Here is a 24963-nt window from a genome sequence, read left to right on the forward strand (position 1 = left end):
CTTCTGTACGGGTTATATGTTTGGTTCTAAACCAAAAGCCTGTGGCCATTTTAATGAGTCAGTGGAAGCTTTACTATTGGGCGCTTTTAATCAGTGGTAAATTCCTAACCTATTCTGTGGTTGTTTCACAAGATATTAGCTTTTGCATAAACTTGTATGACAATTATTTTTGAAGTTTTCAGTCTAATTTGGCATGAAACTCGCAATTGTTTGAGTGCAGGAAGTTGCATGAAGCTTCTTGCTGCAGGGGATATGCTGCTGTATAAATTTCAGTTTTACCTTTTTTTAAGACTCCAGATAAAATGCTCTTTATGGAACCCTGTCAACTGGTATATACTGTAATAAAGTGTGCTAACTGGCAGATGCAGTAAATACGACATAAAAAAAAATCAAATACAGTAGTTCAGTAGTAGTTGCGTCCATTTAATTATGGATTTCTGTGCTATAAGATTGAAATGCAGTTGAATGGATTGGAGCACTTGGAGGTGAAAACATTGTTCTCTGATCGTAGGCAAACCTGGCAAGGCCACGTTTATTGCCCATCACAAGCTGTCCTGAGAAGGTGGGGGTGGGCCGCCGTGAACTGCTGCTAGTTTTTGTGGTGATGGTGCTCCAACAGTACAAGTTCTGCTGAAGGGTCCCAGACCTGAAACGTTAACGCTTGTTTCTCTCTCCACGGATGCTGCCTGGCCTGCTGAGTATTTCCAGCGTTTTCTGTTGTTATTTCAGTGTTAGTAATTGTTCAGTATAGGCAATATTATGCTGCCTTCACTTAATGTTAATGTGCTCATTGGGGGAATCTTCCTAGTTCTAGAATTCACTTTTATCGGATCATGTTCCCTATCGCTGCATCACCTTTTTTAAAAGGCATTGTTTATTTTTGTTTAAAATGGATGCAACTGATTAAGCCCACAAAATTGGTTTGTATCAGATGCCATTTATTGTTTTGCTTCTATCGGGTGTCAGTCTCATCGGCTTTGTGTGATGCTGTACCTGTATTTTAAAGCCAAGCCACCTTGTATAAAAGCAAATTACTGCGGATGCTGGATATCTGTAATAAATACAGAAAATGCTGGAAATACTCAGGTCAGGCAGCATCTATGGAGCGAGAAACCGAGTTAACGTTTCAGGTCATTGACTGTTCAGTATGTAGGTTGTTCCGGCATTGGTTGTGTCCTTTTAATTGATTGCTGAGCTTCATTGGACCAAATGGCCACTCTTGTCCTTGATTTTCTTTAAACAAATGAAAAGTTAAAAAATTATAAACGGGTTATCCTTACATTTGTACTAAAAGAAAAATGAAGTTAAAAGTAGCACATTAGGATAGAATTGAGATCATACAAGGTGTATTTCTCTTATCTTTAAAGATGTGTGTATGTATAAAAAATATCTTTCTGCACAGTATAGGAGCCATAATTTTGGATTGGCAGGAATCTTACTATAGCAAACTTTCTTGAATGGGTTCTACCGTTTACAAACCCTCCCTATGCAACTTCAAAGGTTGCAGGTTCAAACAGGAAGTTATGATTGCTGTGCCAAATTTTGAAGGAGACACACAATATTTGTATGTTTGGGTTTAAGATTGGCTTCTATAACTTTTACATGACCACGCAAGACTTCAGATATTTCTCTGTCGGATTAATAAGTCTATAGGTGACTCAAAGTATCGTCAAAAGTCATTCCAGAAATGTTGGCCTATACTGTACACTTTTTTTAATTACATACTTTGCAAGATGTGGGACTACATAGATTAGAGTTCTTAAATTCTACCTGTTTAATGAGAGTGAACTTTTTTTAATGGCACGAGATACGCACTCGTGAGAGCACAGAGTAAACTTTGAGCGCATGTTTGGAAAATTTGGCATTCTATAGTCTTGGCCGATACATCTCTTTTTGCTGTCTTTCATGGCTCCTGTTGCAGTTTGTTGGAAGCTGGAGATTAATTTTGGCAATCCTAGAGTACTGTAACTCCCCTCAACTTTAATAAAATTAGTGTTTTGCTTGTAGTAGTCGCAGCGGTTGATCTGTTCTTTAATTTTCGCAGTTGGTGTTTGAGTGGTGTCGAGCACATTAAATTATTGCACTAGCAGGGATAGTGATCTTTTGACATTTGAGTGGTAATTTTAGTTGAGAAGTTCTTTTGAGGAGAGGGTGCTAGTTAAAATATCTGGGAAAGATAGTTTGTGCAACTGAGAGATTTGTCGATTTTGTTTAGTAATAGCACCTATTAATTTAACAAACTTTCCAGTGAACATTAGTAATGCAGCGGGAGCAGTGATTTTTTTCAAGACTGCATTCCGATTGCATTGAGGACTGCAATAGTGTTTCTGCATCAAAATTAATTAGATAACCAGATGGTTAAGTCGTCTTACCCTTGGATTCTGTAGCTTCCATTTTAAACCTTTGTCTTTGGAAACTAATATAATCTGTTGTGCAGAGTGTTTACAAAAGTTGTGATGAAAAGAAAAGCTGGAAGGTGAAGGGGAGATAATTTTGTGGGGCTCCCAGCATAGAGCCTCTATCGTGGTGACTGTGGTAGTGGAGTTGGGCCCATTTATAGCCCTATGTTTCTGACCCACAGTCACCACTAGCAAGGCCCTGTACCGAGATTCACACTTGGCAGAATTACCTCCTGAACAAAAAGAACTGCAGGTCAACTAGCAACAGAAAATGGTTAACATTTTGGCTCTGACCCTTCCATCATACAAAGGAACCTGCCTGAAAGCTACTTTTTCTCTTCAGATGCTGACTGACTTGCTCTGTATTTCCAACATATTCAGTTATTTTATAAAAGGTTAATTTGGGGTTGATTTTTTATAAAGGGTTAATTATGTAATTTGAAAGCCAAAACCCTTTTAAGTACTCGAAGATTAACCTATAATGAACCCCCATTATAACCTGTTGCATCATAATATGCTATTGATGCATTGTAGCTAGTTCTGCACTGTAGAACAGGTGTATTAAAATGATAAAGCAAAACCCAGAAACATCTTTGACATTATAAAACTAAAAGGGATTGAAAGACCCTACTTATTAAGGATATCGCTTACATAAATACAGAAGTCTACGTGTTTGTTTGATGACACAGTTAACATTTATCCTTTGGTCAAGTTCACCGATTGTGTTCACTTCAGGCAATGCCACAAAGGTGGTGACTATAACAGAGGTCATTGTGACCATGACTAAGATGGTGACGTTTAATTTTATTGTGAAGTTACTTTATGTTTTGCCACTTTGCATCTTTTCAGTTGTGAACGGGACAGGTTTCGATATTCTAAACTGAACCATTTCGGGCCTTTCTTTGAGGATTTAAAAAAAAAAAATCTGTGCAGAAAATAATGTTTTGTGGACTGTTAATAGCGGTTTTCCAACAATTGAAAGCAATACCACATTTGTGAGGCTTTTTAAAAGGTATTATTTTGCTGAAATATTTAATAGCTGAAGGTATATTGGATCATGTAACTTGAAGTTTCACTAGATTATTTTTGAAGACCGTAGGGAAAAAATGTGTGTATGCTTTTGATTAAAAGTTTGTGTTCTCATCCACGCATTTGTCAAATAAATTAGAGTGCAATAAAGCTATAGAATGCAACAGAGGAAAACCGTGCAGAATAGTTCTGTTTTCATTGAACAAAATAGAGCATTATATTGTTGAAAGTTTATTTGAATATACGCTGTGTCTCTGTTTTTTAAAATTAGATAGTTTGGTAAGTTTAGTTGGAGTTTGAGATTGATTCTTTGATAATGCCATGCAAAAGAATCTGAGTTTAAGAAAATGAGCACTACATCAGAGTATCTACCTTAATTATCAGCATAGTTTAATGTCATTTTTAGGAAAATGCAGTTGTTAGTTTTTGGTTCCTTGATTAGAATGGCTATTTTTGTTTTTAATGTTGGAGCTAAAACAAACAAGACTGTTGGGAGCAATTGGGTGATGAACAGGGCTAATCTGACTCTCTGTTTATTTGAATACTCTACACTATTTGGTAAGTGGTACTTTTTAAAAATTTAGCCAAAATTCATGATTATGGCGTCACTGGACTGCTGCATGAACCTAAGTAATGTCTTGCGGTTTGTTAGCTAACTTTGTGACTTGCAATGCAGAAAAAGAAAAACTGCCCCAAGGCCACCTGTCAACCCACTGGTGGCGCTAGCACCACATTAAATCCGGCATAAAAGCAGCTATTATTTAGGCCATGAATCTTTAAATTTTTTTGTTGGCCTTATGGATCTGTACTGTGGAGTGTTGGAGGACATATATAAAGTTTAAATCCATGTTCCCATTAACTTGCATACATCTCAAATTGTTGATACTGACGGAACTTGCTGATCTGATTTAAAATTTATCCATAACTGATGGAACAATGCTGAAAACAGCCCTTTCCCAACCTACAGACACACAAAATAAAAACATAAGCACAAATAGGACTCCGTTACCTGGGCTTTGAGGGCTGGGTTGCCAGGGATTGGGGGCTACGTCTGGCCTAGGATAATGGGTTGAACACTCTTGGTGTAGGTGCGCACAATAAAGGCTTACTTGGTGCTGGTCACTGGTGGTCCTGTGTTCCATTGAGAGTCAGTGCCCTTAGTAGGAGGGGAAAAGTTGATTACAAAATACATATTTTGTGCTTATTAAAAAGTTTGTTGAAAAACAAGTATTTTGCATGTTGATGGCATAACCAGGTTTCTGTTGGAGTAAAGTACAAATACACAAGTCACTAAAAGTAGTGACAGGTTAACAAGGCCATAAAAAAAAAAAAACAAGCACTAGGGTTTATTTCTAGATGGATAGAATTGAAAAGTAGCAAAGTTATGCTAAACTTGTATTGAACCTTGGTTAGACCACATTTGGAGTACTGTGTATAATTCTGGTCACCATATTATGAAAAGGATATAGAGGCACTGGAGAGGGTGCAGAGATTTACAAGGATGATACAGAAATGTGAGAGTACAGGTATCAGGAAAAGATGAAGAGGCTGGGTCTCTTTTTCTCTTGAAAAGAGAAGGCTGAGGGGTGACCTAATAGAGGTCTTTAAAATTATGAAAGGTTTTGATAGAGTGGATACAGAGAGAGTGTTTCCACTTGTGGGGAAGAGCATAACTAGAGGCCATCAATATAAGATAGTCACCAAGAAATCCAATAGGGAATTCAGAAGAAACTTCTTTACCCAGAGAGTGGTGAGAATGTGGAACTCGCTACCACAGGGAGTGGTTGAAGCGAATAGTATCGATGCATTTAAGGGATGGTTAGATAAGCAAATGAGGGAGAAGGGAATAGAGGGTTACGCTGATAGTTAGATGAGGAAAGACAGGAGGAGGCTCGAGTGGAGCATGGACTGGTTGTGCCGAATGGCCTCTTTCTGTGCTGTATATCCTATTTTATTTTATTCAGTCACAGGATGTGGACGGCTCCGGCAAGGCCAGTATTTATTGCCCGTCCCTAATTGCCCTTGAAGGTGGTGGTGAGCTGCCTTGAATACAACTGATTGGCTTGCTAGGCCATTTCAGAGGGCTGTTAAGAGTCAACCACATTGCTGTGGGTCTGGAGTCACACATAGGCCGGAACGGGTAAGGACGGCAGGTTTCCTTCCCTAAAGGACATTAGTGAACCAGCTGGGTTTTTACCACAATCTGGTAGTTTCGTGGTCACCATGTAATCCTATGTAAAGTGCCCCAAGGCTTCGGATGCAGCATAACTTGAAAACTTTGGGAGCTAAGTTCTAGAAGCCAGATAACCACATAATGAAATAATTATGACATTTACTTTTCTTTAAAGGTTTTTAAAGTTTATAATCGCCATGATGATTTTTAGATTATTAAGCTTTTCTTACAATTTTCATTACCTGGTAGTCTTTGAACACATTATGATAAAAATTTATTTTGCGATGTTAATGTAAAACACATTTGGTCGTGATTCTTTCTGGCAGTATAGTCCAACAAAACCAATCTAGACTGAGTGCAAATCAGGCAAAAAAGAAAAAAAGGTCATTGCCGTAAACAGTTAAGTTTCCTATTTTTTTCACCTCGATGATTAACTGTTCTTCGGACCCCATGTTTTCTCCATCACAAAGACCACCTACTTCAACTTCCGTAACGTCACTCATCTCCGCTGCTGCCTCAGCCCATCTGCTGTCAAAATCCTCACCAATGCCACCTCCAGACTTGACTATTCCACTGTTTTCCTGGCCAGCCTCTCATCCTCCACAGCGCTCCATAAATTTTTGCCGTGCATTTTTCACAGTTCAAGTGGACATAATAAAAGAATTTCACGTGTTCATCGTTACACTGGACTGTTACCCAAAAGTCATCTAAAACTCACATCAGTGTTTTGCATCTAATGATTCAATGTTCGTATGAGCTACAGTTTAAAAAAGTTAGTGACTTGGAAAAGTTTGCTGCTGGTGATCAGTTTGTGTTTTAAACTGTTATTTTAGTTCCTGAATTGATTGATTTTTGTGATGAACCACATTAAGCTCTGTTACAAGGTAGAAAATTGAGTGCATCTCTTGCTTAATGTCAATAGCCTCCTGGTTGTTTTCATTTACATTTAGTACTGTACTGAGTAAAAGCAGCAATAAATTAATAGTTGTGTTCTCATACTGTCAGTCTTAAACCTATATTAAAGCAGTAACGTTGTGTGCCGGGTTTTTGCAGAACCTGGTACTGGGTGAACGTGTCTGTGACCAAATACTCATTTTGTCACCCCACAGTCCTTCATGATGAATGGATGTGTTCTGTGATTTGATGGTTTTAGCATCATTGTGTGAGCATCATATAGAGCATGTTGCTACATTGCAATTGTGAACAATAAAGATCAAATGTAGAAATGTTTTTAGATTACACTGTCTGCATAACCTGTATCAAACAAATCAAGGTTGATAGGTATATCTGTGTTACTGTCCTGTAACTATTTACCCAAGTTAATTTGCCTGTTCTAGAAAAGACTGCATGGTGCTTCAGTGTTCTAGGTTTGTGATCAATCTTGCCAAGTGATAATGTTGCCAGCATTGATTAGAGACTAGGATCTTCACAGCAGAGAAAGTCTTCCAGCATCTAGTAGCCTACTTGAAAGCAGTGGAACTTGGAGAACATATTGTTTGTCCATCCTCTTGGCCAGTGTATCATGCAAGATGTAGAAGAGGGGAAAAGCATAACTAGAGGTTTTTTGAGGAGGCTGTCGGGCATGGCCTTCTAGAAAACTTTCATTTTTGACACCATATCGATATAGGGTGTTCACTTCCTGTCCACAAATTACTTCCTTGTATGATTTTTGGTCACGGTTTTTTGCTGTGTCAAATAATGCAGTTGCGGTCTCTGGGTACTAGTTGACTTTAGTGAGTTTCTGAAGCCTTTTGCATACATGAAAGATATATGACTGGACAACACCGAAGGCAATATTGGGATTTCTTGTGATGTTATGTGAAGTTGGTGTGAGAGAATCTGAAAAGAAACAAACAAAATAAATTTCCCCAAATGTGACAGAAACCTAATGTAAGCCTGTCTTAACTTCTCGCAGTTCTGTGCAGTCTGGATAAAATGGCTTAGTGGTCTAAAACCAGACTCTGGTTTGCCGTTTGCCTACACGACAACCTTCTGGTAAATCTCTGCTAATGCCATTCTCGATTGCCTACAATGAACTGTGTAACAATATGACATGGGTTTCCATCCAGATCTGTTAAAGCCGCTTCATTTTTTATTTATTGATTTCTATTTCAGTTAAGTTTACTGCTTTGTACATGTAGAACCAAACCATTTTTTAGATTCTGCTAGAAGGTACAATGCACATTTTAATGTTGTTGAAAATATGATTAACAGCATTGAGGTACAGGTAGACTATCCTTTATCCGAACTTCCGAAAACCTCTAAAAATCCGAAAGTTTTTTTCGTTCAGCGTAAGTCGTGCGCACGACATGACCAGAGTAGCACATGACTTACGCTGAGCAGGGCAGAGGGTCACAGTTCCCTCCTGGGTAGGAGATTGCAGGCCGAGCCGGGCAGTGAGAAGGAGGTACCGGGAGAGTGAACCCAACAATACAGCGGCCCGTCCGATATTCTTTTCTCTCCTCCCTCCACCCCCCCCACCCCACCCCCCCCCCCCCCCCCCAACCCGACCTGATTTGTGGGCCAGCTTAGTAGGAGTCAGCCGATATCCGGCTTTCCAGAGAAGCAGGAAGGGGAATGAGACACGGAACAGTCGCAAGAGGTAGCCTGAACTTTTAAAATTTATATTAAATACAAATTTCCCAGTCTTATAATAATACCTTCTGAAATCCGAAAACCGAAACTCAGCTGGTCCCAAGGCTTTCGGATAAGGGATAGTGTACCTGTAACCAGTTCCAATAGCCGACAATGTTTAAAACAGTTAAATAATTTGGATGATATAATGCCTTTCAGCAGGTGGTTAGAAAAATTGAAGTTGGTTCACTTGTGTAGTTTTAATTTATATTAAACATTTGTGTTAACTGCTGAATGCTGTATATTTCAGCAGCTCTCAAAATACCTGCTGATTTGAGGCTCAAAACACGATTTGATTATAGGAGCTGTAAGTGTAGTGAGAAAGTATCCCTCCAAGATTACAATCATGGGCAAATGTAGGAACTAGATATTTCACAACAAAACTTGCTTTAGTGTTCTAATTTGACTAATGTAATGTGAAAATGTGTTATCACAGCTTGTATTTAATGGGTTGGCTAAACTTCAAATTGAGGGTTGATTCTAATGTATGCTCAGCTGCTTTTAAGCTGTCATAGCTCATTCTGTTTCACTGGGATTCAGGGAACATAAATTACCGAGCAGCTCAAATGGAGCCATGCTGGTGGTTTCTGATTTTACTGATCAATAAAATCAGGTGAATCAACTCAAGTTCTGTCCATAAAGACATTTGGGTGTTTCCCATCACCTGCCCTCCGAGCAGATGCTCCCACTTGCCCTTCTCAAGAAAACTCTGCTTCGCAGCCTCTCACCCAAGGTTGCCACTTTGAACTAAGGCTCTTTTTCCCTCCCAACACCATAATTGCTTGCTACAACTCTTCAATTTAAAAAAAAAAGCAACTGAACTTGTCAAAAGCCTTCAGCAAGTGCTGCAGGTTTTGCCTATGATGCATACATTTGTGTTTGTTTTCTTGGAACCAGAAAATAGAATGCTGAAAAAGCTCGTTCTTTATAAACTACTTTCTCTCTTGCTTGTGTTTGCAATGTACTCTGACTTCTGAAAAGGAAGCTAAGGTAACGTGCAGTGCAATCTTGATAACTGTAACTTACTTTATGAATCGAGGTCAAATGAGAAAGATGTGATGGAATTCCTTAATGAATCTGCTATGGATTCCAAGCGTGTATATTAAAAATCATATTCTAGTTGTGTTCAGAAATAAATGTGGACTATTCCAGGATTGCTTATTTATGAAATTTAAAGAACAGCCAATTCAAGTTGGGCTAAACTGTATTGCTTCATTTACCTGTCAGCAACAACAGCTTACATTTATATAGCATCTTTATGTAGTAAAACATCCCAAGGCGCTTCACAGCAGCGTTATAAACAAAATTTGACACCGAGCCACATGAGATATTAGGACAGATGACCAAAAGCTTGGTCAAAGTGGTAGGTTTTAAGGAGTGTCTTAAAAAAGAGGTGAGGAGGTTTAGGGAGGAAACCCCAGCGCTTGGGACCTAGACAGCTGAAGGCACGGCCACCACTGGTGGAGCGATGAAGATTGGAATGCGCAAGAGGCCAGGATTGGAGGAGCGCAGAGCTCTCCTGAAGGTTGTAGGGCTGGAGAAGGTTACACTACAATTCTTAGTTGGCATCTGACCAGTCATCATGCGTTGCCTATTTCAATATCTTTTGGCGACTTGATGGCCCTTATCTAAATGTGGTTTTACACTCAAGGTTTGGGGAGCCGGCTGTATTATGGGTCTACAAATTTCCTGTCTACAGTCTCCTGTTCCTGTAAAGTAAACGTGGGAGCTGATTCTCACGTGAATTCAAGATTATCCCCAAATTAGTTCCTAAAGCCCCCTTCTATTAGATGATGTGACGTGCAGTGTCCCAGTGGAAATGCTGTGAGGGTACCAACAGCTTTATTTTGTTTTTAAAAAGTAACCCCACATCTCTACTAAATTGCTACCCCATGTACCTGTACGGCAACAATGCCCATGACATGGAATTCTCCCGTTTATAAATGTAGCGCCACACCTGGGGTACTGTGTACAATTTTGGGCTCCTTGCCTAAGGAAGGATGTGCTTGCCTTCGAGGGGGTGCAACAGAGGTTCACCAGAGTGATTCTTGGGATGAGAGGGCTGTCCGATGAGTAGAATAGGCCGATATTCACTGGGGGGTGAGAGGTGATCTCATTGAAAGGTATAAAATTCTTAGAGGGCTTGACTGGGTAGATGCTGAGAGGTTGTTTCTCTTTGCTGGTAAGTCTAGAACTAGGGGACCTAGTCTCAGGATAAGGGGACGGTTATTTAGGACTGAGAGGAGGAGAAATTTCTTCACTGAAGGTTGTGAATCTGGAATTCTCTATCCCAGAGGGCTGTGGCGGCTCAGCCGTTGAGTATATTCAGGACGGAGATCGATAGTGTGTTTGGGGCACTAAGGGAATCGAGGGATATGGGGAGAGTGCGGGAAAGTGGAGATGAGGGAGACGTTCAGCCATGATCGCATTACCGGCCCAACGCATTACCGGCACCCGGCTACCGACCATAGAGCACATATACCAGAAACGCTGTTTACGGAGGTCACGGTCCATCATCAAAGACCCTACCCGCCCCAGCCACAGTCTGTTCGCCCTCCTGCCATCTGGGAGACGCTACAGATGCATTCGCACCCGAACGACCAGATTTAGGAACAGCTTCTTTCCCAGGGCTGTCATCCTACTGAACTCCACAAATAAACTCTAAATCCTGCACATCTGCCAATGCACTTTATTAGGGTTATGTTTATGTTAATGTATTACAAGCCAAATGTATGTTGAATGTTTAAATGTCTTAATCTAAATGTACACTCTCGGGAGCCGCAAGCCTACATTTCGTTGTACTGCACTTGTGCACTAACAATGACAGTAAAAGTTGATTTGATTTGATTTTGATTTATTGTATGGCGGAGCAGGCTCAAGGGGCCGTATGGCCGACTCCAGCTCCTAATTCTTATGTTCTTATAAATGGGAGAGTGGTGCTTGGAGATCACTTTACCCAGACTACAACGCAGTTGTCAAAATACATTACACTTGACTAACTGCTGGCTTTTTGACGTAGAACAGTTGAGCCTAAATAAACCTTTTTCAACAAAATATACTGGTACATCTTTTATGGTGCTTTTATTTTTGTATTATCACTGATATTTTAGCATCCTCTCCCCTTTTTGAACTTCCTTGCTTGTGCCTGCACAAGTAACAGAGCTGATGTTCATTCTGCTTGCAGCAACCTGACCTCACTGGAATCAATATAAACATTTCAAATACAAGCTACATTAAAACATTTAACTTTATATTATCGAACATGTGAACTACTTCTCTCGATTGTGATTTATCATGTCGGCCAACTAATGGGTTGTACATCGTAACCCTTGGCTGCTTGACTATCTTTTATAGATAAGTATACCTTATGGCAGTGAAAAGTTGTTATAAAACTTACTGCTTTGCTTGTATACCAGTTATTTTTGGAGGCCCTCAAGTTCATCCATATAGTCATACTATTCCATTTCCATGTAATATCATTTTGTTCTTGTACTAAGCTTTTGCATTTCATAAATTAGACCTAAAGATCCAAACTTATGGTATACTTTTTATTTAACCTGTTCTCTATAAATTGTGCTCTGTCATGATTTAGTATTTTCCTCTTGTGAAGCTCCAAAAGTTACAAATGTAATCTACCTCAAAGCTTAGACTTTTTTCTGTTTAATTATTCACTGTTGGAAGCGAAAATTATTTATTTTAGTGTAAGTGATTGGTACATGAAGACCTAATTAGGGAATAAATTTCAGAGTTGATTTACTTGCATTCGAGCTGTTTGCTGTGTTGTCCGTTATGTTATGTTGACTAAAGCAAGTTGTATGTAGGGAAGAGTGAAAATTGTCAGGGTGAGCTTTCTGCCTCTGACCAATGCCCCCCCACCCCCCAAAGGAAAAAATCAAGTAGAGAGTAGAAATTAAATTGCTCTCCCATATACTTTATGCAAAGGGGGCTACGGTGGTTTAAAAAAAATGAAGTTTAAAAATAAGGATAAGTTATATTGGCTTTGTATAAGTTCACAAAGGTTGGGATTCTGTAAACTTGAATCTTAATGGAATTTGGAAGGTGCAGTTTGTTTAAACTGTCACAAGTCCTATTTTGGAAATGGTAGGCTGACATTTGGAAAGGCTGTACTGCCAAGCACTAAGTTTGGGATTTTGTTTATTAAAAATTGAGAATAAATCCATTCTTCATTCGTGTCTCCTTTTGTTTGCCTCCTCCCCACAAAAGTAGTATTGCCCAGCTGAATGCACTGCTATGGTCATGGATGAAAAATAATCAGTACTTCCCCCTTCCCCCACTAAGTGCTGGAAGGGTGACTGAGAAAGCAGTCAGGATCTCTCTGACCTGTAGAAGCAGATCTCTAATCATAGTCGTTTAATTCCTGCCGCGACACTTTCGAGTAAATGAACTGTCTTGCTTCGCTACATGGAACAGTATGTCATTCTAAATCCCCCAAATTACAGTTGGTGTCACAATCAAGATTCACTGCTGAACACCCAAGTTCTTGCTGAGTTCCTCTGCATGCTTACTAGTTTCAAAGTGCTCGTTAGCTTCTTCCATACTGCCTACTAATTGTGGAAGAAATAAAAATTCTGTGCGTGCATACATTGTATAGCCGTACCAGTATAGCCTTGTGGAAAACTTTGCATGTTCTGATATCCCACGGCAAGATTGCATGAGTACCTAAAAATTTTGTTTATATGTATTTTTAAAAAAATATTAAGACACGAGTTTAACATTTATGAACCCTGAAGTTTCAAATTTGGGGTGGAGGAATTTGCACAAATTTCTCACGAATACAAGGCCAGTACAGGCAAGATTTAAGAAATGTTCAGTGTAGATATCATGTGCACTCGAGGAACCCTTGTTTATGTTACCGCTCTTCTTTCTCAAGTCTGTTGAAGCTCCCTAGCTTTTCAAAACTGAAGCGCATTATTGAAGGAGAAGGAAAATCTAGAGCACGCATTTCTTTGTTCAAAATGCTCTTCTATTTCTATAACATAATACAGCTAACCAGCAATTTTCTCACCTGGCATGGAGATCTGCTAGGTTGGGTCTTTAAGCTGAAGCAGGCTAGCAGTGATATATCATTGTGGAGAGTCCTGAAGACCCTTGAAAGCAATGGGAGCTATTACTTTGGCCCAGTCTGCCGCTTCCTGACCCAGAAAAGCATGCTTGCAACTCTGGAAAAACCTCTGGAAAAACCTATATTTGTCAGATGAGGAAATTGAGTTTTATTTTAAGAATAAAACCTCTTTTGGTGATGGGATACTATTTTTAACCAAAAAGTACTTGCTCACTGCCTTTCCCAGGCAATGAAGTACTTTTGAAGTGTAGTCACTGTTGTAATGTAGGGAAATGCAGCAGCCAGATTGTGCATGGCATGGTATCACAAGCAGCAACAAGATAATTGAAGAGATGAGCTATTTTAGTGATGTTTGTTGAGTCATTAAGTTTGACCAGATCACAGGAGAGCTCCCCTGCTCCTATCTGAATCGTGCCATTGAATCTTTTAAGTGGGAGAGCGGGCGAGACTTCGGTTTACTATCTCATCCAAAAGACAACACCTCCGACAGTGCAGCACTGCACTGAAGTGTTGGCCTAAATTATTTGCTCAAGTCTCTGAAATGGGCCTTGAACCCACAACTGAATCAGGGGCGTTAATGCTACCATTGAGTCAAGGCTGACCCCTACAAGTGTCTAATGAATTTTTTGCCTTTTATGGTAAGAGCGAAGAATCAAATTCTCACCACTGGCAAATTAACAGAGAACGTTTTATGGGCTAGGGAAGATACTGATACGGCCATAGCAATAATGCACAGGCATTCTTGCTGCGTCCACATAGAAGCAAACGTTCCAACACCCAGATTGGCATTGTGGAAGGCACAGCATGTTATGCTAATCTAGGAATGGAATTGAATCTGCAGTGCCTTCTAATCCTTCAGCCTGCAGCATAGACTGAGGTTTCTTCCCAATTAACTAGTGTCAGTGTTGCTCTGCAGGATTTTGACAATCAGTTCCAAAGCTTGTGAATGATGAAGAGTTTTCACAATGCTGCTTGGGTTTTATCCGTTTAGTTTAAATTTGCAAATCCCTTGTGTCACTACATAAGAGCTGCATATGCAAAGTTACCATATTTTGAAACAACGATTATGGCATTGACTACCGTTTTCTGATTTTTGGGTTTCATTTTTTTCCCCCCCTAAAAGCCTAGGACATTCATCTATATGCAAGCCATTTTATGTCTGCTTTATTTATATTTAAAGTATGTATGCGTGTATATGTCGGTCTGTGTTTTTTTGTGATGGTGCCGATGAAGATGGCTGCCGTCCTTGCGAGCTCCGTGCGTACCAGGCAGCTCAGTGTTCTTGCTGCTTGGTGCTCTCGGCTCGTCAAGAAAAAAACATTTCACTGACTAGATTACACTTCTTGTATTTAGTTATGTGACCAATAAAATTGAAATTGAATTCATTCTTATTCAGGAAAAAATAAGTGTTTATAATCGCACAATTTGGGGTTTTGTTTTTTAAGGAACAAATGAAGTAAACTCTTACAGCTGTCTTTGGAGTGTCATGCCAAAAGGAGTTGATGTACTTGATTAACTGTATCTTCGATGCTTCCTGCCCAGTGCAAGTTCACTCCGCCATCTCTCTGCAATGCAGGCTGCTGAGGGTGCCAGAACTGCCATTGGTGTGGAGATTTGAAATGTTTGTTTCTTGTACATAATTGCTTTCCCCATTTGGGACATCATACCAGAGCTACAATATGCCAGTGGCGTGTTTGTTTTTTATCTGGGGAATAATTACCTGGCTTAACCCTAAAACCAGAATGCTTACATTTAATCATTTTATATCTTTTTTGTGCATCGATGTTATACAGTACTTCATTAATTCTTGTATGTTCTGCAAACTGAAAGGCACTGGCACTTGCTGTTAGTGATTGGCAGGAGGTGGGATAGATTTGCAGGTATCGCCAGGACTGGCCATTGCATGAAAAATCATGGACTGTCTTCAACCCATGGTAGCATTTTTGTATGCAAACTTGCTCTGTTTTCAGTATACAATGGAATGCATATAGCTTGAAGCTAAGGCATGTCCAAATCTCGCCATATGTTTGTACCATATGAGAGTCTACTCTCAATCATCAGCAAAGTGATGGAAGGTGTCATCAACAGTGCTACAAGCGGCATTTACTCGCCAATAACCTGCTCGCTGATGCCCAGTTTGGGTTCCGCCAAGACCACTCTGCTCCCGACCTCATCACAGCCTTGGTCCAAACATGGATAAAGGAGCTGAATTCCAGAGGTAAGGCGAGAGTGACTGCCCTTGACATCAAGGCAGCATTTGGTAGAGTGTGGCATCAAGGAGCCCTAGTAAAACTGAAGTCAATGGGAATTGGGGGGCAAACGCTCCACTGGCTGGAGCTATACCTAGCACAAAGGAAGATGGTTGTGGTGATTGAAAGTCAATCATCACAGTCCCAGGATAACGCTGCAGAAGTTCCTCAGGGCAGTGTCCTAGGCCCAACCATCTTCAGCTGCTTCATCAAATGACCTGCCCTCCATCATAAGGTCTGGACGACGTTCAGGCTTGGGCTGATAAGTGGCGGGTAACATTTGCGCCACAGAAGTGCCAGGCAATGACTATCTCCAACAAGCAAGAGTCTAACCACCTCCCCTTGACATTCAACGGCATTACCATTGCCGAATCCCCCACCATCAGCATCCTGGGGGGTCACCATTGACCAGAAACTTAACTGGACCAGCCACATAAATACAGTGGCAACAAGAGCAGGGCAGAGGCTGGATATTCTGCAGCGAGTGTCTCACCTCCAGACTCCCCAAAGCCTTTCCACCATCTATAAGGCACAAGTAAGGAATGTGATGGAATACTCTCCACTTGCCTGGATGAGTGCAGCTCCAACAACACTCAAGAAGCTCAACACCATCCAGGACAAAGCAGCCCGTTTGATTGGCACCCCATCCACCACCTTAAACATTCACTCCCTCCACCGTGGCTACAGTGTGTACCATCTACAAGATGCACTGCAGCAACTCGCCAAGGCGTCTTCGGCAACACCTCCCAAACCTGCGACCTCTTCCACCTAGAAGGACAAGGGTAGCAGGCGCATGGGAACGCCACCACCTCTAAGTTCCCCTCCCAAGTCACACACCATCCTGACTTAGGAGTATATCGCTGATCCTTCATCATCACTGGGTCAAAATCCTGGAACTCCCTACCTAACAGCACTGTGGGAGTACCTTCACCACACGGACTGCAGTGGTTCAAGGCGGCGGCTCACCACCACCTTCTCAAGGGCAACTAGGGATGGGCAATAAATGCTGGCCTTGCCAGCGACGCCCACATCCCATAAGCAAATTTTAAAAAAAACCTTGAGGAATAAATGATTTTCACTATTGTGTCCAAGACCGTATCAAATGCAGTGGCCTAATCCTGCTAGCTTGGCACATAACTGCATAGCTGCAAGTTCGTCTTGTGTTTCTTATTCAAAATTTGTTTGTAGGGTGTTGCATTTTGCATCTTCATTTTGGAAATTAAAAAAAAAAATTCTGACACCAAATGACCAGCAAGCTTAAAAAGGCCCAGGAAATCCTGCAGGATAGCATTGAGTGCCAGCTTTCCTTTTTGGCATAAAGGGTATAACCAGAGAAAAATGTGGCGATGATTAATATTATGACATCACAATGCATCTTCCTCTTTACTACACCGTCAAAGATTACGAGATCATTACAATTGAGGAAGGACATTTGACCCATCTTAATTCATCGGCCCAGAAAGACCCTACATCCCCAACCCAATTGCTGCATCAAATTGTTTCTTAAATGATTCCAGGGTCCTCACCTCTACGACTCTGTCTGGAGTCCATTCCAAGTGTTGATCACTCTTCTGTATGAAGAACCGCTTCCTGATATCCGCCCTAAATTTGGAGTTTACTCATTTGAACTGGTGTCCACTTGTTGTACTCTTGCAATTTAATTTAAAGTAGTGTTTACCTTTTCCACTTCCTTAACTATCTCTTGTACCTCTAAGATCACCTCTTGGGTTTCTTCTTTACAGGCTGAAAAGGCCAAGTTTCGACAGTCTGCCTTCATAATTCCTGCCTTTGCCTTTTTCTGCATTTCCTTCAGCCCTTGAATATCTTCCTTGCTTCTCGGTGACTGGGATTATGACTCTGGCTATGTTAATTGGATTTCCTGCTAGTGCTGGTTCCATTTTTGTTTTTGGTAGATACATATATTTGGGGTAGGGAGCACAATCTCGATTTGCTGACAACACAGAAGTATGAGGTTTGGCAAACAGTCAGATAGATGATAAAATACTTCTGGATTGAACACATTGGTGGCTGATGCTATTTAAGTGTCAGTCTAATGGCTGTTGCAACTGACTTTGACATGGAATATGATGGAAAGAAATTGGTGCCACTACATCACCTTCAAAGAAACAAGGGAATATACTTGAGAGGTTGAAGAGACTGTCAGTTTACAATGCACATGCTTGATGCGTTCAGCATCCTTTGTGTGACCCACCAAAAGGACAGCTAGATCCTCATTGTCTCTCTTCCCGAGACCATTAACATTCTGAAAGTATGGTATGTAATTTAAAGCTTTGTTCCCTTGTATATGTGTCCAGCAGGTTTTTTAAAATGCCGGACTACTAATTATGTGGCTACTTGTTTTAAAAAGAAACACATACCCAGGTAAATTTCGACCTCTCCCAACAAGAACATTCATTTAGAATGTTGGAATTTGTACCCTTTTATAATTTTGTTCCTTAGATCAGTATTTTGGGTCTTTTGTTTCATTTTTCTTTTTATAGTTTTAAATAACTAGGTACTGATTTGTCTTTTGAGCATTTTTCCAAATTGTCCTGAGGCAGGTGCAATTAATTTTATACTCCTACAAATTACAGGAAGCTCTTTGGTATCCGGCACTGACGGGACCGGGATGGTGCTGGTTGATTTTTTAAAAATTCCGGATAACAGAGAGGCATATCTACCGAGGCTATTTTTAACAAACAAAAATAAAAAAATCAAGAAATGTGCAGTCTAATTGGGTACTCACCTACAGACTTTTGTGTTAAATGGATGGTGGAAGATGCTTGATTAAGTGCAGTAATGCCAGTTGAGGGTAATCCATAACTCTTTAATTACTTAACAGTAAAACAAAACTTATAAACGACTGTATACTGTAGTTTTCGGAGTGAGCATTGTGCAGGTTATTAGAGAGTTTCCTGTAGTTGGATACCTTTTTGTTATTAACCAGAGGCATTCTATTAGCTTAACCAAGAGTGTAGATGGTTCAATATGCCTGCTTTTTTGGGGATAAGGCCAGGAAAGTTTGGGTAATGACTCAAAAAAACAGGTGTCTTCTGTTACTGTGTATTTCTTCTAAAGATGTAGGAATTGGCAGATTTCATCTGATCCGAGCGCCTCTTTCCTCTACCTGTCACTCTTTGAGTTTTAATCGAAGGCCAGTTTTTAGAGTCGGTAGGCTCAAATAGAAAATGCGGCCATTCTCTTCAAAGCTGGTTTGCACCCTGCATTTTGTTTTTTGGGGACAGGCTGAAGAAATTTAATTTCTACAACGTCCTTGTGCAGATGCAAAAGTAAGGGCAGAATCAACCCGTGGTTGTGAGCTGTCTATGGAAGGGCAGAATTAGAGTGTAAATCCTGGAGGCCCTGGTCTTAAAGACCTGAAGTGACTTGGACAGTCAGATGGCCCACTTGAGCTTTGAATATTTACTGTTACAAATTGATGTCTGTTTTGAGGCTATTAGCACATGAATGTGATTTCTGGAATACTGATTAGGGGATGAGAAGGAATACATACCTAATGTTTCAGGGCAAAAAAAGGATAGATATATGCCTAGGTTATCCTGGATTAACAAAGCTTTGGTAAGGCCTGTGCTTTTAACCAAATAGCTTTTTGTAGAAATGAGCATGGAAGGAATTATTGGCATGATGTTATAATGTGAAGTGAAACATGCTGTCCATTTGAATTTATTTATATATGGTGGATGCAAAGGTTAGGTTTTCCAATTGTGCCAGTGTTGTGATTGGAAAACCTAAGCCAAAGTCTCATTTGCTGTGTGCATGAGTGCTGCCTGGTGGTGGGGCAATCTGGGAGAGCTGACTTTGTTCCAGTGTGGTCATATTTACCTTTGCTTTGAGTGGTGCTCCAACATTCTCGAATTGGGCACTGTTGAAACCACCGCTCCAGCCTGTGTTTTAGTTTCATCGTGTCTTGAGGTAGGGCAAGTGAAGAAAAGGAGGTCCAAAGACAGCTGCATCCTCTCTCTTCATGCATTCAAGACCTGAAAGTTTAATGTTCAATTTTACAATGTTTTTTCTCCATTTTTGTTTTGAGAAAATTGATGTGCTTTGACTCACTCAAAACTTGCCCCAACAAGACTGTAGTAATGCACATTACCATTATTACAATACTGTACTATTAAAGCACACACTGACGAATGATCTAATATGTCCACCACTAAAGGAAAGCTTGTTTGTTTGAACATGGCAATCTGCAAATGACTGCTTAAACAGAAGAGTATTCTGTTATCCTTGGTACCGAATGTTCGGATTATACTTCAGTAAAGGTCAGTGATTCACTTTTGGTGGAGTCTGCGCATTGTAATTGTGTTCACAGCACCAGCCCAACTCGCCCCACTATTGTTGAAACCCTTATTGACACTTTTATCAATCTAGCCTTGATTTTAAGACCCTCCTTTATACCCATCTATTTAATCTTTGGATTGCCATCGGGATTTTTCCTTCCACTTCTCTGAAGTGTTTGGATGTTTTTCTGTGTTAAAGGTGCTATATAAATGCAAGTTACTGTTTTTTTTTTGTGTGTCTACATCCACATCAATTACATGTGGCAAATCAAAGGTTGCAGCACAGCACAGTCCACTCCCGGAATTTCAATGTTGTTTCATTTAAATTATCTGAAATTTCTTTGGTGTTATAGTCCCACTTTGCTGTTTTATTTATGTTGCTTAATTTAAATTATTGGATAATTCAAATTTTGTAATACAATAATTTGTTCAGGTGTAAGCTTGCCTGTGCAAATCAGTATGCTAAGTGGCACATGGAAAACTGAATTGATGGACTTACGTGGATCTTTTGAAATAGGGAGGTAGTGCCTGTAAAACTTAGATTTGAGGGCTGCATTTTGACTAACTGGGTTTGATAACTTTGCTGCATTTCAAAGGCTCACCACAGAAATGTAGAGTTTGTTACAGAACTTCAGCTTGTATTTGCTCACCACCCTACCCACGACTGACTGATTTGAAAAGCCGTGAATTAGCAGTGGAATGTTGTTTGCACCCAAACTTCAGATGCCAGACCCTGTGGGAAACACCAGCCACGTTATGGTCAATCCGTTTTTAAGACTTCATTTCTTCCCTGCCCCTACCTTCTTTACTCTCCCAAGTTGTCTGTGAGTATAGATGGATTGTTTGATTGTGGGAAGGAACAAAGACAACTCTTACCTGTCTCACCAAACACACATCTATGAGCATGTTCTAAAAGGGGGTCACTGAATAGATTCTGGCTGACCTGATTTTTAGTTTTCCCTACTCTTTTGTGCTTCCCCCTCTTTCAGTGAGTTATTGGGATGCTACTTTGGATTTTTTTTAAAGAAAAATGTGAGGATCTGTTGTATGTATAAGTAATTGATTGTGCCATTATAACGACTTACCTAAAGTATTTATTTCAGAACTTGTGAACAGTTTAATACTTGATTTCAGAGGAAAATAAAGCTGCATTGTAGGAGTTGAAGGTGGCTTAGAAAGATTTGGTTTATTTGCCCGTATTTCACCACAACAGGATTTTATGTGATCCAACTGTAAGATGGCATTCAAAATTGAGGCGAGAAAACGTGTTCTAATTTGCAAACTAAAATGGTGTTTACTGTGCGTTTTAGTGTATTAACCAGCAGGAGGAGGAGTTTTTGCAACAGTGAGCCTCCAGATTTGTGCTGCTGCCCATAATATGTAAAAAGAAAGTAGCTAGATCGCAGTGAGGTGTGTGCGTGTGATGTTGTACTTTGCTGCCCTTGGCTCTTTAACAGATAACTTTGCGTATATTGTCTGTGTGGTGTATGTGCCTTTAAGAGCCCCTGTGTACTGTAATGCCGGTAGTGGCCACTCGGGCTATATAAGCCTGTATCGCGTCTTGTATCTTTTAGTTCACCTCCAGACTTTGTTCAGTAAACACCTGTTAAACCAACTCCTGCATTCCATGTCTCCATTAACACACGGATACAACAGTCTGCACTTTCCAGGTGGAGTGTAGCAAGTAATATGTCACACTTATTATTTTAGAAATCTGATTATTAAATTTACTGAACATGTGTAAATTCATCTGATTTTTATATGTAATAAGATGGCTCTATCTCCATTAAAGGGAAATAAAAAGATGAATCTGTATGGACAAGGAAACTTGTCAAATGATTCCTTTCAGGCTTCTCAGATTTAAAAACAAACTTGCTGATGGTGTATATGACTAAATATTTCCATTTTATTTACTCTAATGGAAGTGGAGGGATAGATTTATGCTGTGCGCTTCACTGTCTTTTGACACTGGCTAGCTGACTAATGGAAAATAATCTTATCATTTATATGGTTCTGGGTTTTGTGAATTGTCGGCTGAGAATTGTGTATCTATGAAGATTGAGGAACCAGCTCAAGGACTTCAAGTGCTTCATGTGATCTAAAGCGGGTGTCTCATGCGGGTTGAAGGGGCAGCAAAATACAGCCGGCAAGCTCCTTTGCTCCAGCCCACAAAGTCCCTGCCAGTTCATTCTTTGCATGCTTGTGCACACAGCCGATTTTGACTTCGTGCCTGGAACTTTAAAAAGCTGGAAGAATGGAAAAGGCTGCTTCCTGATTGGATTTTGACAAACCAGGAAGCATCCATTTTACCTGAATTTAGAATCAGCCTTTACAAGTTCCCCAGGCCTGGGAAGCTTCCAACTTTTCAATCTAAATAGGATTCTTCATATTTTGTTTGAGGAGGGTGTTGCTTTTGCTTTTTTGTATATGGGGAATCTATTTCTTTGTGTATGGGGGTGGGGAGCTTAAGGTCTCACTGTGTAATGGGAGGTTTTTGCCGCCTTTGGGTTATGGAAAGGTATTTTTGTGGGTTGGTTCTTCAATTATCTCATTTATTAGTATGGCATACTTCTCTAGCTTAACTTGTATAAATATAATTAAAGCAGGTCTTGTACTTGTTTTCTCTCTTTGATTTAAATGGTGTTGCGATTTACTGCCAGTGTTTTTGGTGTTCAGTCCTTCAGCAGCATGTGCTGAGGGTTGTTGCTACTTCAATGAAAGTCCTTTCATTGTCCCACTTTATGTTGCCATTGGTTGATGTTGGCGGCGGCAGCAGCACATCCTGGCATCATGTTCCCGCACTGACTTCTAAAAGCTTTGGCACATTTTGTGTTTAATTGTGAAGGTGCTTGCAGGTTGTTTGCCACTACTTGATTCCCTTTTAAAAAAAAATAAACTATTGTTTTCCTAATGTTTGCTCAGCCTTGCCTTTCTGTATGGACAGCACCAAAAATGTTCCTCATCAGAACAAAACCAAAGGCAAACTCATTACCTGGCAGTGAATAGATCCTGGGATGTCATTAGTATTGATTTTAGCTGGTTAGAAACTACCAAGCAATGAAAGGGTGCATATACTTTGAGTTTAGCCACATCATCGCCACATCTGAGATGAATTTGTTTGTGGAAGTTGGACAAAGTAATGTGCTTTTGGTATGGTTCTATCCTTTGTAGTTCAGCCTTCATATACAAAGCTTTTTCTGGCTCCTCTTCATTCTCTGTCTGACTTGGATTGTCTGATTTGAATCACTTGGAGCTTATCATTTTTTGTGGCATCTGCCTCACTGTATTTGCTACCTGATTTTTTTTCTGCTACCATCACCAGTCACCACTACTATAAAAGATATGAGGTGCGGATCCAGAACAGGGTCTTGTACACACCATGGCTAGGGTGAGATTATTCAGCTCTCATCAGTTTAGCTTTTTATTGCATAGTCTGATCTTTTCATATAAGAAGGGATGGCTGACGAGCCTAAAATCTGTAATACATTTCCTGTGTGGTTAATTGTGTGATGAGCAATGAACTGAGAATGGATAATGCTTCAGCTGTTCAAATACCATTTTTTTGTTATCTATATAGATTGTTTGTCTAGCTTATCAAGAGTCACATGATTCACTGCATTGAATTAGGCAGACTGTTGAATAACTTGGATCTAAATAATTTGCCTATAAGTGGAAGTTGTACATTTGCATGCAAGAAAGATGAATATTTAACAGTTAAACAGGTTGCTTAAATGAAACTTATCTGCCATCAGATAGCTGTTGCTCAGTTTCACAGTTTAATAAAAACTGTAGGGGCCACATGCAGGATTTTTTTTCTTAAAGGTGCTGTGTGTGTTTAGTGGAGTAAATTAAGCTCCATCTGCCCTGTTTTTTATATAGTTACCCATAGGTTAAAAAGATGCTCATTGCAATCTGCAACCATAAAGATATTTGCCTTAATACAACATTTGTAATCTCCGTAAACCCCAGGTAATGAATGTTTGAAATCGAAGCAGAAAAATTTTAATCTTGGTTTTGTTGCAAAAAGAAGTTGCGATACTATATATATCAACATAAGGAATTGACAGACAGGGAAAGACCAGCAGGTTGATCAAGCCTGCCCCACACCATCATGACTAAACACTTCTTCCCTCCCACCTATCCCTGAAGCCATGTAATCATCTGAGAGGCAGAAAAAACCCCAGGGACAATAAAGGAAAAAATACTTGGAAAATTCCTCTCTCAGCCCCTCAGGCGATCGAAACTAGTCCTGGCAGTCACATGGACCAAGCGTTATCTATAAAGACACTTGCCTTCTATATGATGAGATCTCTGCCCCAGTCAAGAACCGGTCCAGCTCCCTCTTGAAGGCAGAGTCAGCACCCACCGCACCAGCCGGCAGTCAGTGTATTCCAGAGGCTCACTACTCTCTGTGAAAAGGAGAACCGCCTAATATCCAGTCTATTTCTGCTCTTGCATAGTTTAAAATCGTGTCTCTTGGTCCTGGCCAATCTGTTAAACTAGAATTGCCCATCAATAGAGACACTATCCAGCCCTTTAATTTATTTATAGACCTCTCCAGTCACCTCCAAGTCTGCGCTGTTCCAAACTAAATAGACCAAGGTCTTTGAGCCTATCTGAGTAGCTGAGGTTCATTAAGCTAGGTATCGTTCTTGTAGCTCTCCTCTGGACATTTTCCAAGGCCACTATATCACCCACCATGTAAGGGAACCAAAACTGGACGATGTACTCCAAATGCGGTCTGATTGGCCCTACCAACATGCATGACACTACATTTATCTATATATCTACATATACCTCCAAAAGAACAACGCAGTTGCAAGCAAAATTCCACATATTTCAGCACTTGGTAACGGCTGTCTCAGAGGGATTGGAATTCTTGTTAAAATGTTAGCTGATGTGACTGAGTTTATCCAGTGAGTAGCTGAACCATACAGACCAGAAAAGTTCCAAGATTCATCACTGATCTCGGTGATGGGGGGTGCAGCAATTAGCTTCATTATTTTTGAGTTGGAAAGGGAGAAATGGACCATCATTCCTGTGCCTAATTGCAGTCAGTGACCCCTACTGGAAGTACCAGTGTGTGGATGTCCAC

General features: G+C 40.3%; 1 protein-coding gene and 1 long non-coding RNA gene across 2 annotated transcripts in view; one reads left to right on the forward strand and one right to left on the reverse strand.

Moving 5' to 3' along the window:
* The window catches only part of phf12b (PHD finger protein 12b), a 73304-nt gene that overhangs the window by 3528 nt on the left and 44813 nt on the right, over positions 1 to 24963 (forward strand). The window lies entirely within an intron of this gene.
* Positions 408 to 24257, reverse strand: LOC147102497 (uncharacterized). The gene is made up of 4 exons (XR_015073276.1): positions 24161 to 24257; positions 19411 to 19565; positions 4438 to 4584; positions 408 to 1233 (listed from the first exon to the last, which is right to left on the reverse strand). It is a non-coding gene; the product is annotated as an uncharacterized LOC147102497 (long non-coding RNA).

This window comes from Somniosus microcephalus, chromosome 22, assembly GCF_052327205.1.
Source record: "Somniosus microcephalus isolate GS21.2 chromosome 22, FLI_Smic_1.0, whole genome shotgun sequence".
NCBI lineage: Eukaryota > Metazoa > Chordata > Chondrichthyes > Squaliformes > Somniosidae > Somniosus > Somniosus microcephalus.